Here is a 15,168-nt window from a genome sequence, read left to right as displayed (position 1 = left end):
GCTGCAATGAACATTGGAGTACACGTGTCTCTTTCAATTCTGGTTTCCTCGATGTGTATGCCCAGGAGTGCGATTGCTGGATCATATGGCAGTTCTATTTCCAATTTTTTGAGGAATCTCCACACTGTTCTCCATAGTGGCTGTACTAGTTTGCATTCCCACCAACAGTGTAAGAGGGTTCCTTTCTCTCCACATCCTCTCCAGCATTTATTGCATGTAGACTTTTGGATAGCAGCCATTCTGACTGGTGTGAAATGGTATCTAATTGTGGTTTTGATTTGCATCTCTCTGATTATGAGGGATGTTGAGCACTTTTTCATGTGTTTGTTAGCCATCTTTATGTCTTCTTTGGAGAAATTTCTGTTTAGTTCTTTGGCCCATTTTTTGATTGGGTCATTAATTTTTCTGGAATTGAGCTGCAGGAGCTGCTTGTATAATTTGGAGATTAATCCTTTATCAGTTGCTTCATTTGCTATTATTTTCTCCCATTCTGAAGGCTGTCTTTTCACCTTGCTTATAGTTTCCTTTGCTGTGCAGAAGCTTTTGATTTTAATTAGGTCCCATTTGTTTATTTTTGCTTTTATTTCCAATATTCTGGGAGGTGGGTCATGGAGGATCCTGCTGTGATTTATGTCTGAGAGTGTTTTGCCTATGTTCTCCTCTAGGAGTTTTATAGTTTCTGGTCTTACATTTAGCTCTCTAATCCATTTTGAGTTTATTTTGGTGTATGGTGTTAGGAAGTGTTCTAATTTCATTCTTTTACAAGTGGCTGACCAGTTTCCCCAGCACCACTTGTTAAAGAGACTGTCTTTTCTCCATTTTATATTCTTGCCTCCTTTGTCAAAGATGAGGTGTCCATAGATGCGTGGATTTATCTCTGGGCTTTCTATTTTGTTCCATTGATCTATATTTCTGTCTTTATGCCAGTATCATACTGTCTTGATGACTGTGGCTTTGTAGTAGAGCCTGAAGTCCGGCAGGTTAATTCCCCCAGTTCCATTTTTCTTCCTCAAGATTGCTTTGGCTATTCGAGGTTTTTTGTATTTCCATACAAATTGTGAGATTATTTGTTCTAGTTCTGTGAAAAATATCTTTGGTAGCTTGATAGGGATTGCATTGAATGTATAAATTATTTTGGGTAGTATACTCATTTTTACAATATTTATTCTTCCAATCCATGAACATGGTATATTTCTCCATCTATTAGTGTCCTCTTTGGTTGCTTTCAGTAGTGTTTTATAGTTTTCTATGTACAAGTCTTTTGTTTCCTTAGGTAGATATATTCCTAAGTATTTAATTCTTTTCGTTGCAACAGTGAATGGAATAGTTTCCTTAATTTCTCTATTTTCTCATTATTAGTGTATAGGAATGCAAGGGATTTCTGTGTGTTGATTTTATATCCTGCAACGTTACTGTAATCATTGATTAGCTCTAGTAGTTTTCTGGTAGAGTCTCTAGGGTTTTCTGTGTAGAGGATCATGTCATCAGCGAACAGTGAAAGTTTTACTTCTTCTTTTCCAATTTGTATTCCTTTTATGTCTTTTTCTGCTCTGATTGCTGTAGCCAAAACTTCTAGAACTATGTTGAATAGTAGTGGTGAGAGTGGGCACCCTTGTCTTGTTCCTGACTTTAGGGGAAATGCTTTCAGTTTTTCACCATTGAGGATAATGTTTGCTGTGGGTTTGTCATATATAGCTTTTATTATGTTGAGGTATGTCCCTTCTATTCCCACTTTCTGGAGGGTTTTTATCATAAATGGATGTTGAATTTTGTCGAAGGCTTTCTCTGCATCTATTGAGATAATCATATGATTTTTATTTTTCAGTTTGTTAATGTGGTGTATTACGTTGACTGATTTGCGGATATTGAAGAATCCTTGCATTCCTGGGATAAAACCCACTTGGTCATGATGTATGATCTTCTTAATATGCTGTTGGATTATGATTGCTAGAATTTTGTTAAGGAGTTTTGCATCTATGTTCATCAGTGATATTGGCCTGTAGTTTTCTTTTTTTGTGGGGTCTTTACCAGGTTTTGGGATTAGGGTGATGGTGGCCTCATAGAATGAGTTTGGAAGTTTCCCTTCCTCAGCAATTTTCTGGAAGAGTTTGAGTAGAATAGGTATTAGCTCTTCTCTAAATTTTTGGTAGAATTCAGCTGTGAAGCCGTCTGGACCTGGGCTTTTGTTTGCTGGGAGATTTTTGATTACAGTTTCAATTTCCGTGCTTGTGATGGGTCTGTTCAGATTTTCTATTTCTTCCTGGTTCAGTTTTGGAAAGTTGTATTTTTCTAGGAATTTGTCCATTTCTTCCAGGTTATTCATTTTATTGCCATATAATTCCTGATAGTATTCTCTAATAATCCTTTGTATTTCTGTGTTGTCAGTTGTGATCTCTCCATTTTCATTTCTAATTTTATTGATTTGGTTCTTCTCCCTTTGTTTCTTGATAAGTCTGGCTAGTGGTTTGTCAATTTTATTTACCTTCTCAAAGAACCAGCTTTTGGCTTTGTTGATTTTTGCTATAGTCTCTTTTGTTTCTTTTGCATTTATCTCTGCCCTAATTTTTACAATTTCTTTCCTTCTACTGACCCTGGGGTTCTTCATTTCTTCCTTTTCTAGTTTCTTTAGATGTAGAGTTAGGTTATTTAGTTGACTTTTTTCTTGTTTCTTGAGGTGTGCCTGTATTGCTATGAACTTCCCCCTTAGCACTGCTTTTACAGTGTCCCAGAGGTTTTGGGTTGTTGTGTTTTCATTTTCATTCATTTCTATGCATATTTTGATTTCTCTTTTGATTTCTTCTATGATTTGTTCGTTGTTCAGCAGCGTGTTGTTCAGCCTCCATATGTTGGCATGTTTAATAGTTTTTCTCCCATAATTGAGATCTAATTTTACTGCATTGTGGTCAGAAAGATGCATGGAATGATTTCAACTTTTTTGAATTTACCAAGGCTAGATTTATGGCCCAGGATGTGATCTATCCTGGAAAAGGTTCCATGTGCACTTGACAAAAAGGTGAAATTCATTGTTTTGGGGTGAAATGTCCTATAGATATCAATTAGGTCTAACTGGTCTATTGTATCATTTAAAGATTGTGTTTCCTTGTTAATTTTCTGTTTAGTTGATCTATCCATAGATGTAAGTGGGGTATTAAAATCTCCCACTATTATTGCATTATTGTTTATTTCCCCTTTCATACTTGTTAGTAATTGTCTTACATATTGCGGTGCTCCTATGTTGGGTGCATAAATATTTATAATTGTTATATCTTCATCTTGGATTGATCCTTTGATCATTATGTAGTTTCCTTCTTTGTCTCTTTTCACAGCCTTTGTTTTAAAGTCTATTTTATCTGATATGAGTATTGCTACTCCTGCTTTCTTTTGGTCTCTATTTGCATGAAATATCTTTTTCCAGCCCTTCACTTTCAGTCTGTATGTGTCCCTCGTTTTGAGGTGGGTCTCTTGCAGACAGCATATATGGGGGTCTTGTTTTTGTATCCATTCAGCCAGCCTTTGTCTTTTGGTTGGGGCATTCAACCCATTTACGTTTAAGGTAATTATTGATAAATACGATCCCGTAGCCATTTTCTTTATTGCTTTGGGTTTGAGTTTATACACCCTTTCTGTGTTTCCTGTCTAGAAAAGATCCTTTAGCATTTGTTGGAGAGCTGGTTTGGTAATGCTGAATTCTCTCAGCTTTTGCTTGTCTGTAAAGCTTTTGATTTCTCCTTCATATTTGAATGAGATCCTTGCTGGGTACAGTAGTCTGGGCTGTAGGTTATTTTCTTTCATCACTTTAAGTATGTCTTGCCATTCCCTCCTGGCCTGAAGAGTTTCTGTTGAAAGATCAGCTGTTATCCTTATGGGAATCCCCTTGTGTGTTATTTGCTGTTTTTCCCTTGCTGCTTTTAATATTTGTTCTTTGTGTTTGATCTTTGTTAATTTGATTAATATGTGTCTAGGAGTATTTCGCCTTGGGTTTATCCTGTTGGGGACTCTCTGGGTTTCTTGGACTTGGGTGATTATTTCTTTCCCTATTTTAGGGAAGTTTTCAACTATTATCTCCTCAAGTATTCTCTCATGGTCTTTCTTTTTGTCTTCTTCTTCTGGGATTCCTATGATTCGAATGTTGGAGCGTTTAACATTGTCCCAGAGGTCTCTAATATTGTTCTCATTTCTTTTAATTTGTTTTTCTTTTTTCCTCTCTGTTTCATTTATTTCTACAATTCTATCTTCTAGCTCGCTTATCCTGTCTTCTGCCTCTGTTATTCTACTGTTTGTTCCCTCCAGAGTGTTTTTGATCTCATCTATTGTATTATTCATTGTATATTGACTCTTTTTTATTTCCTCTAAGTCCTTATTGAACCTTTCTTCCATCTTCTCAATCCTTTTCTCCAGGTTATTTATCTGTAACTCCATTTTGCTTTCAAGATTTTGAATCATTTTCACCACCAAGATTCGAAATTCTTTTTCATGTAGATTCCCTATATCTTCCTCTTTTGTTTGTGTTGGTGGGCATTTATCTTGTTCCTTTACTTGCTGGGTATTTCTCTGCTTCTTCATCTTGCTTATAATGCTTTGCTTGGGGTGGCCTTTCCCTCTTCTGGCCGTTTGTGGAGTTCTCTTTATTATGTAGTTTCCTTGCTGTGTGTGGGGTTGGACAGGTGACTTGTCAAGGTTCCCTGGTTATGGAAGCCTGTGTCGGTGTTCTGGTGGGTGGAGCTGGATTTGTTCTCTCTGGAGTGCAATGAAGTGTCCAGTAATGAGTTATGAGATGTCAGTGGGTTTGGAGTGACTTTGGGCAGCCTGTATATTGAAGCTCAGGGCTAGTTTCCTGTGTTACTGGAGAATTTGCGTGGTATGTCTTGCTCTGGAACTTGTTGACCCTTGGGTTTAGCGCAGGTATGGAGACGTTTGATGAGCTCCTATCGATTAATGTTCCCTGGAGTCAGGACTTCTCTGGTGTTCTCAGGATTCGGGCTTAAGCCTCTTGCCTCTGGTTTTTGGTCTTATTCTTGGAGTAGTCTCTAGACGTCTCTATCTGTCATTTCCAAGGTGGTTCCCTCTGTTTTAGCTTCTGTCTGCTGGTCTCTTCAGTGTCTAATTTCCGCCCTGATACTAGGGGGTGGGTGGACACTTTTTAAGGCTCAGTTGTTCAGTCCTGTTCTGGGAAGGGAGGAACGCTGCAGTCGATTATCTCTGGCGTCTGTGGGGAATGCTCGCAGCGTCTCGGCCACACTGGGTTTGCCCCCGCTCACAGCACGTATGCTGTCCCAGTCTACACTGCACAGGCTCTAGGTTGCTCTGCCGGGAACTGTCCGAGGCCGGCGCCGGGTTGAAGGACTTCCCAGGTCTGAGCGGCTCAAGTTCAGTTTCTCAGGTACTCCACAAAGGCGCAGACTTGGTTGGGTCTGCGTTTTGTGCCTTCCCCAGTCCGAGCAGCTCAGGGGACTAGGTGTTTGGTGAGCGCAGTCTCTGCGACTTATCGCCTCCCCAGTCCCCGCCACTCAGTTTTCTGGGTGTACAACCGGCGCACCTTCTCAGGGGGATATCGACTGGCCCGAGCCCAAGAAGTCCTGATTAGCAACAAGCCTGTCTGCAGTTTGTATCGGATGCCTTTCTGGGGCCGCGGTTGCCCGCTCTGGCTCTGGCTGCGCTCCCTGCCTGTCTCGGCGGGGGATGGGGGATGGGCCGACCGCAGCCGGCTCGCTCTGCTCAGTCCTTTATTCTGTGAGCGGGGCTGGCCGAGTCATAGGTTAGAGCTTTCCGCCTTTTCGTGGGGAAGCTATCCCACAGTCTGCTTTGCTCTCCCCAGTTCTCTCAAATTGTTCTCGCGGCATTCAAGCCCAGTCCTCTCTCTAAGCAGTTCAGCCGGCTCCTCCCTGCCCAGCCCCCGCTTGCTAATGGCGTATGCAGGCGTCTGCGCTGCTTCTCCGCTGGGAGTTACCAGCGGGTAATCTGTGGGTTTTAAAAAAATCTTAAAAAAAAAAAGAGGGTTATGTGGCCCTCTGAGCTTCCAAGGCTCGCCACAGAATCGCCAGTGAGAATGTTTCCTGGTGTTTGGAAACTTCTCTCTTTTTAAAGCCTCCCTTCCCGGGACGGAGCTCCGTCCTTACTTCTTTTGTTTCGCTTTTTATCTTTTATGTTTTTTCCTACCTCCTTTCGAAGACAATGGGCTGCTTTTCTGGGTGCCTGACATCCTCTGCCAGCATTCAGAAGTTGTTTTGTGGACTTTACTCGCATTCAAAAGTTCTTTTGATGAATTTGTGGAGGAGAGAGTGGTCTCGCCGTCCTATTCCTCCGCCATCTTGTTCCTCCCGCCCTCTTCTTTTTTAAAAAACTGGAGTGTGATTGTTTTACAATGTTGCCTTAGTTTCTGCTTTACAACAGACTGAATCACCTGTATGCGTACGTATATCCCCTCCCTCCCTCTCGGACCTCCCAACGCCAGGCTCCTTGTCAGCAGTGCTTTCTGCCCCCCGCTTTCTAGCCGCATGGGTCCTCTTTCTTGCTCCATCCTCAGGACTTTTGCACATGGTGTTTCTTCTGCTTGAAACCCTTGCCTTCTTTGACCCCTCTAACTCGACCTGCCTTTCAAGTCTCATTTTAAATATTACTCCTCAGTGAGGCCCAACCTGATAACCGCCACTCAGGATAGGCTCATTCTCCCACACTGTTCTTCTCATGATATTTTGATAGGTTCATTTATAGCAAATTTCATACTTTCCCCTTCTTTGGTTTTTATATGTTTCTTTGTCTCCCTTACACATTGTTTTGCACTTCTATGAGATCAGTGTGTTATTCGATAGTTGCTCAGTCATGTCAGACTCTATGTGACCCCAGGCTCCTCTGTCCATGGAATTCTCTAAGCAAGAATACCTGAGTGGGTAGCCATTCCATCTTTCAGGAGACTTTCCCAATCCAGGGACTGAACCCCAGTCTCCAGGACTGCAGGCAGATTCTTTACCATCTCAGCCAGCTGGGGGTTCTATTTTGCTTAGCGCTGTACAGGCACATCTCATCTTTGGGTTTTGTCTTGTTAACTTTTGTGGGAGTAGAGTTGATGCGATGCTGTGTTAGTTTCAGGGGTACAGCAAAGTGATTCAGTCATACATGAGCCTATATTCATTTTCTTCAGATTCTTTACTCGTGTAGATTATTATAGAATAGTGAGTATAATTTCCTTTGCTATACCATAGGTCCTTGTTATCTATTTTACATATAGTAGTATGTGGATGTTAACCAAGCTCCTAATTTATCCCCCTCCATCACATTTCCCCTTTGGTAACCATGGGATTTTGAAATCTGTGGATCTGTTTCCATTTTGTAAATAAGTGCATTTGTATCCTTTTTTTTTTTTTTTAATATTTGAAGACAAAATAGATGAAAACTTTCCTAACATGGGAAAGGAAATAGTCAATCAAGTTTAGGAAGCACAGAGAGTCAAGGAAACCCACGGGGGAACACACCAAGATATATCGTAATCAAACTGACAAAACGTAAATGATAAAATATTAAAAGCAACAAGGGAAAAACAACAAATAACATACAAGGGAACTCCCATAAGGTTATCAGCTGATTTCTCATCAGAAACCCTACAAGCCAGAAGGGAATGGGAATGGCATGGAGTGATGAAAGAGAGGCCCTGCAGTCGAGAACACTCCACACAGCAGGAGTCTTGTTCAGATTTGACAGAGAAATCAAAAGCTCTCAGTTCAGTTCAGCTCAGTTCAGTCGTGTCCGACTCTCCGCAACCCCATGAATCACAGCACGCCAGGCCTCCCTGTCCATCACCAACTCCCGGAGTTCACTCAAACTCATGTCCAGAGTCGGTGATGCCATCCAGCCATCTCATTCTCTGTCGTCCCCTTCTCCTCCCGCCCCCAACCTTTCCCAGCATCAGAGTCTTTTCCAGTGAGTCAACTCATCACATGAGGTGGCCAAAGGATTGCAGTTTCAGCTTTAGCATCAGTCCTTCCAGTGAACACCCAGGACTGATCTCCTTTAGAATGGAGTGGTTGGGCTTTACAGAATAGCAAAAGTTAAGAGAATTCAGCAACATCAAACCAGCTTTACCTACTGGGGGTGATTTTTCTCAGGCTTAACTTTCCACGCTTTCCTGTACCATCAGAATGGTAGGATGTCAAAGGCCAGGATTAGGGTGTGGCTTGGGGAAAGGGCTCAAGGCTGGATTTGAGTCAGCTTTGAGTTAATATCTTAGCAGATTTCAACCTTCATGCATCAGATCCAGCATAGCTCATCAGAACTAGGAGGCCACATAGGACCTGGGAGCAAATTCTTCTAAGAGAAGGATAATTGTACTGATGTATACTGAGCTATGGGCTTCCCAGGTGGCTCAGTGAGGAAAGAATCCACCTGCAATGCAAGAGATACAGGAGATGTGGGTTCAGTCTCTGGGTTGGGAAGATCCCCTGGAGGAAGGCAGGGCAACCCACTCCAGTATTCTTGCTGGACAATCCCATGGACAGAGGAGCCTGGTGGTCTACAGTCCATATGGTTGCAAAAAGTTGGACACAACTGAAGTGACTGAGCACGCAAGCAAGCATACTGAGCTATAACCCCGTGCCAGGCACTGATTTAGTGCACTGTATGCATTTTATAATTTAATCCTCACAATGACATCGTGCAAGTTAGGCCCTGTTATTATCCTCATTTTATTGAGGGGAAAATAGAGGCATCTGAGGCTGATAGAGGGTGGTGAAACCACTGGACTGTACAGCCCGAACCCTTAGCCTCCGATTCATCTGTCTCTGGACTATGCAATCACATCAGGCAGCTGTTCAAAGATAAAAGATGCTGGGCTTGGGATCCCAACCATCTCTTCCTCTCTCTCAAGAGCTGAGGACTGCCAGCTGGTCCACAGAGGGTGGGTGAGCTGAGGGTGGTATACACGGTAGGACTGCTTACACAGCGTTTTAAATGCTAAGCTAAGAGATCCAGGTTCTTAGGAACCAAAGGTGTTGACTGAACAAGAAAATGGCATGCAAGAGATCAAAGGTACCTCATGTGGCAGTCAGGGGCTGGGAGGGGTGGTGACTGTGTACAAGAAGCTGCAGGAATAGCTCAGTGGGCACGAACCAAAGCTGTGATGGTGCAGATCGACTGGATAGTCATTTCAGAATAGAACTGATAGGCCTTGGCAACCAGCTGGTATGGAAAGAGCTGCCTGTTGTCACTTAGTGGTGAAATACACATTCCCACAAGTCCAGCGATACACTGCCTCTAATCAAATACACTTTTAACGATTGGTCCGTATTTACTTAACATCCTCACTTGACTAAGAAATATGAATTAGCTCCATCTCTGAAGAAGCATAGATTCTTAGACTTCTCTGACTAATGAGACTGCTGCTATTAATGTTAAAAAATAAAATGTATATATATAGGATTCCACACATGTGCTTCTATCATGTTAAGACTTCTGAGATTAAACTATTTTTACTTCTATGTCATTATAACATAATATTATGATTTTGTTTATTTAGGTTGATGTTCTACAAACATAAGTATTTTAGTGGCCAATTCAAGAAAGAGAAGAAAAGGTAAAATTGATGTAAAGACAGAGTTAAACACATCAAAATGAGCAGAGGATAAACTTTTGTCAGGCTTATACTTGACCTATTTTGTTAAACAGTGCTCATCAAGTTGTTTATGCTCTATATCTGCATCTGTGCAGAGATGTGTAGTTATTGCTTTTGTTTTGCTATTACAGAAGGAACGAATGAATGATTGATTGAAAATACTTTCTAGGACCGGATAATGAATTTAATTCTGAGTTCTCAGGTGGCTAGAGGGAAAAGGGAAATACAGCATAGAATTCAGTTCATTTTATGTTACTAAAGAAAAGATGTATTTATCTGAATGAATAAGGTTTCGGTATGGAAAGGAATTCAGAGAGGAATTTGTTTTATTAGAACTTTAGTTTTTTATTGTTGCTTTGTTTTTTACTTTATTATTGGAGTACAATTGCTTTACAATGTTGTGCTAGCTTTAGTTTCTGCTGCACAACAAAGTGAGTCAGCGACACGGACACATACGCGCCCTCCCTCTTGGGCCTCCTTCCCACTCTCTATCCCGCCCCTCTACGTCATCCCAGAGCACCGGGCTGAGCTTCCTGTGCTACAGGGCAGCTTCCTGCTATCTATTTTACACAGGAAAGCGAAAGTCATCCAGTCGTGTCGGACTCTTTGCGACTGCAGGGACTATACAGTCCCTGTATTCTCTAGGCCACAGTACTGGAGTGGGTAGTCTTTCCCTTCTCCAGGGGATCTTCCCAACCCAGGAGTTGAACCCAGGTCTCCCGCATTGCAGGTGGATTCTTTACCAGCTGAGCCACAATGGAAGCCCAAGAACACTGGAGTGGGTAGCTTATCCCTTCTCCAGGGGATCTTCCTGACCCAGGAATTGAACCAGGGTCTCCTGCATTGCAGGCAGATTCTTTACCAGCTGAGCTATGAGGAGCTATGAGCTATGACTACCCAAAGCAAGATCTCAGTATTTCTATTTAGGTGGTGGTGGTGGTGAGGGGAAACAAGAAACAGGTGATGGAGAGATGGATGGGAAAAGTAAGCACAGTGACACAAGCCCTCGTCGCACTGCTGTCGTTTCAAGTTCCATCCTGATGGGGAGGGCTCCTAATTCATCATCTTGTCTCAACTCCAGTGAGATTCTACCTAATTCTAAAGACTCGAGAAAGGCATTCATGACTATATACATACACACTTTATCAACTAGGCTTCCCAGGTGGCACTAGTGATAATCCACCTGCCAATGCAGGAGACATAAGAGATGTGGGTTCGATCCCTGGGTCAGGAAGGTCCCTGGAGGAGGGCACGGCAACCCACTCCAGTATTCTTGCCTGGAGAGTCCCATCGGCAGAGGAGCTTGGTGGGCTGCAGTCCTTGGGGTTGCAAAGAGTCAGACACAACTGAAGCGACCGAGCACACACACACATCCTGTGTCAACAGGGTAAAGAAGAGACCCAATGAGATGCAGAAAAACATTCGACAAAATCCAACACCCATTACTGGTAAAAGCTCTCAAAAGCTGGCAAAAGAGGGAAATGCCCTCAACTTGGTGAATAACATCTACAAAACTTTACAGAAGACCTAAGTTATGACCAACCTTGATAATATATTAAAAAGCAGAGACATTACTTTGCCAACCAAGGTCCGTCTAGTCAAGGCAATGGTTTTTCCATGGTCCATGTATGGATGTGAGAGTTGGACTGTGAAGAAAGCTGATCACCAAAGAATTGATGCTTTTGAACTGTGGTGTTGGAGAAGACTCTTGAGAGTCCCTTGGACTGCAAGGAGATCCAACCAGTCCATTCTAAGGGAGATCAATCCTGGGTGTTCATTGGAAGGACTGATGCTAAAGCTGAAACTCCAATACTTTGGCCACCTCATGTGATGAGTTGACTCACTGGAAAAGACTCTGATGCTGGGAAAGGTTGGGGGTGGGAGGAGAAGGGGACGACCGAGAATGAGATGGCTGGATGGCATCACCGACTCTGTGGATATGAGTTTGACTGAATCCCGGGAGTTGGTGATGGACAGGGAGGCCTGGCGTGCTGTGATTCATGGGGTCGCGGAGAGTCGGACACAACTGAGCGACTGAACTGAACTGAACTGAATGAATGGTGAGACATACTGTTCTGTGAATGACCCAGCAGAGAGACTCAAATGACGAGGTATAGACTGAGAGAAAATATTTGCCAACCACACATCCTACAGGAATATTTTATCTAGAATATATAAGGAAATCTCAAAGGAAAATGGTTAAAACAAAACAACCCAATTAGAAAATGGGCAAAGCACATAAACAGACATTTCACTGAAGAATGAAAATAAGCACATGAAAAAATGTTGAGTAACACTGTTAAGGAAATGCAGATTAAAACCACAATGAGATATCCCTATATGCTTATCAGAATAGCTAAAATTAAAGCTAGAGATAACACCAAATACTGGCAAAGATGTGCAGAAACTAGATCACACGTACTTTGGGGGTAGGAATGAAAATTGTACAGCCACTCTGGAAACAAGTATGGCCTTCTCCTATAAACTTAATCATGCCCTTACCAAGAAATCTACCAATTGATCTTAAATATGTATCTCAAAGAAATGTAAACTTAATTTTACACAAAAACTTGTATATAAATGTTTATGGCAGTTTTATTCTTAGTATTATTAAATATTAAAAATAGTTCAAACCTGGAAACAATTCAGATGTCCTTCAGCAGATGAATGATTACAAACAGAACAAAAAAACAAATAACAAAACTCTGTTATTGCCATACCATAGACTACTATCCAGCATTGAAAAGGAAACACTACTGGTTCACAAAACATCTTGGATAGATCTCGAGGGAATTGTGCTCTGCAAAAGGAGCCAACCTTGCAAGATTATATACTGCATGATTTTATTTATATTACACAAACTGACAAAATTACAGCAGTGGAGAACAGAGTGAAGGGTGCCAGGATTTAGAGAGAAGGGAGAAATGTGGGAGGGATGGAGGAACAGAGGAGGCTGGTTTTGGGAGAGTTTGGAGAGTTTTCCTTGGAGATTGGTGTATTCCACTGATGATGGCGGTATTTCAGTTTGGGGAAAAAACAGTTCTGAAGGCTACAGCTTTCAGGGACCATGAGGTCATGCAATAGAGGATGGACAGATGGCAGAACGAAGGAAGGTATAACCAGTCGGTGTGAACTTTAGAGCTTAAGGAAGGTACCTTAGAGCAAAATAATTCCAATCATGTCTTCCATGCGATAAGAGGCAGCCCACGTCTGATGAATAAGAGCAGTGTTTCCCAAATGACTGGTCCCTGCACAGCCGTCAGGACACTGGCCCAGTCTGTACGCTACCCCTGTTATATATGCAGTGTTTTTGTTCAGAGCGCCTCAGGCCTAAGGTAATGTATATTGCATAAAATAAGAATTCTGCCTGTGTACTACCTAAAGCCATCCGATGCCCCATCAGTGGTACTATAATACACTCTGTGATGAGAGAGAGGGATTCAGAGAAAGGGCAAAGGGCATTGTGAGCAGAGGAAACAGCCTGAGCTAGAGCAGAGAGCATGAAGGGGCATGACGTATTCAGAGCCGGGAGTGACTGGACCAGAGCACGCTGGCAGCCTGGGGGGATAAAAGACGTGGTGGGCGATGGGGCTGGGAAGAAAAGGTCAGGGGCGGGTTGTGAAGGAAGGCATCGCAAGAGTCAGAGTTCACTCCACTCCTTCTGCTGTCTCTCGCTCAGGCCGAAGGACGGGACAAGGGTCCTGGTGACTGCGTGTTCTCATCTTCCCCCTGGGCTGCAGGAGTGTAAGCAGCCATGTGTATCCGTGTCAACACTACGCGAGTAAAACCGATCCCCCAGTCCTTGCCAGATGCACACCTCACCACCTCCACTGCATCCATAGGCTGATTTGCATCCAGGCAGGTTGTGTAAACAAGTCTGTTAGGGAATATAAACAACCACAGCCTGGACTGTGCTTCAGTAGTCCGGTCTGGGGAAATCAGAATTTCCAGCTACCTCCCATGCCAAGATGGAGCCTCTTAAGTGCTTTTATGGGGTTCCTCCCCTCTCCCTCCCAAGACGCTGATGCTGACCCTTGGGGCTGGATGGCTTCCTCCTGCTCAGCCCCTCCTCCACGCCTGCCTTGACAACCAGATGCTAACTTGCTGAGTTGTCAAACAGAAACAAGCTCAGTGCATACTTTCCCTGGAAGGGCTGGGCAGGCAAAAAATGTAGGCTGTGTCCCTTGAAAAGAGCTTCCCCATCAATACACTGACCTTCTCAAGCTCATGAACTGAATCTTCTTAAAAATATACTTCATTCATTTTAACTGTATTTTCTTTTTGTTGTTTTTTTAAATTAATTTTTATTGGAATAGAGCTGCTTCACAATGTTGTGTTAGTTTCTACTGAACAGCGAAGTGAACCAGCTCTCAGTTCAGTTCAGTTGCTCAGTCGTGTCGGACTCTGTGCGACCCCATGGACTGCAGCATGCCAGGCCTCCCTGTCCATCACAGACTTCTCCCGGAGTTCACCCAAACTCATGCCCATTGAGTCGGTGATGCCACCCAGCCGTCTCATCCTCTCTTGCCCCCTCCTCTTGCCATCAGTCTTTCCCAGCGTTGGGGTCTTTTCCAGTGAGTGAGCTCTTCGCATCAGGTGGCCAAAGTACTGGAGTTTCAGCTTCAGAATCAGTCCTTCCAATGAATATTCAGGACGAATCTCCTTTAGGATGGACTGGTTGGATCTCCTTGCATTCCAAGGGACTCTCAACAGTCTTCTCCAACACCACAGTTCAAAAGCATCAATTCTTCGGCGATCAGCTTTCTTCACAGTCCAACTCTCATATCCACACATGACCACTGGAAAAACAATAACCTTCACTAGATGGACCTTTGCCTGCAAAATAATGTCTCTGCTTTTTAATATGCTGTCTAGGTTTGTCATAGCTTTTCTTCCAAGGAGCAAGCATCTTTTAATTTCATGGCTGCAGTCACCATCTGCAGTGATTTTGGAGCCCAAGAAAATAACCAACTGTTTGTACACATATATCCTGTCTTCTTTGGATTTCCTTCTTTTCATGCTCAGTCCCTTCAGTCGTGTCTGACTCTTTGTGACCCTACAGACTGCAGCCCACCAGGCTCCTCTGTCCATAAGAATCTCCAGGCAAGAATACTGGAGTGGGTTGACATGCCCTCCTTCAGGGGATCTTCCCAACCTGGGGACTGAACCAGCATCTCCTGCGTCTCCTTAATTACAGGTGGAGTCTTAACCTCTGAGCCACCGAGGAAGCCCTTAGCATTTAGTAGGGTTCCCTGAGCTACACAGGTTCTCACTAGTTATCTTTTTTATACATATCATGTGTATGACATACATATGACATAGTATATATGTCTACCCCAACCTCCCGATTCATCCCACCCCGCTTCCTTCCTTGCTGTTCTTTTATATTTTTCGCCACATCTGTGTCTCTATTTCTATTTTGCAAAAGAGATCTTTAAACTTCGCTCTGCAAAGTGGACAGACCTGTAGGCACTGAATCTCTTTTAAATGTTTGTAGAGTTCTCTTCACAGTCGGCCATGGCTGCTGGCCTCTGCTCATGACACTCCATCGCTCCCTAGCCACACAT

The sequence above is a fragment of the Moschus berezovskii genome, chromosome 7, assembly GCF_049115385.1.
Source record: "Moschus berezovskii isolate FMDL1 chromosome 7, NW_MosBer_1.0, whole genome shotgun sequence".
NCBI classification, from domain to species: domain Eukaryota; kingdom Metazoa; phylum Chordata; class Mammalia; order Artiodactyla; family Moschidae; genus Moschus; species Moschus berezovskii.
Note: the sequence above shows the minus strand (reverse complement) of the source record.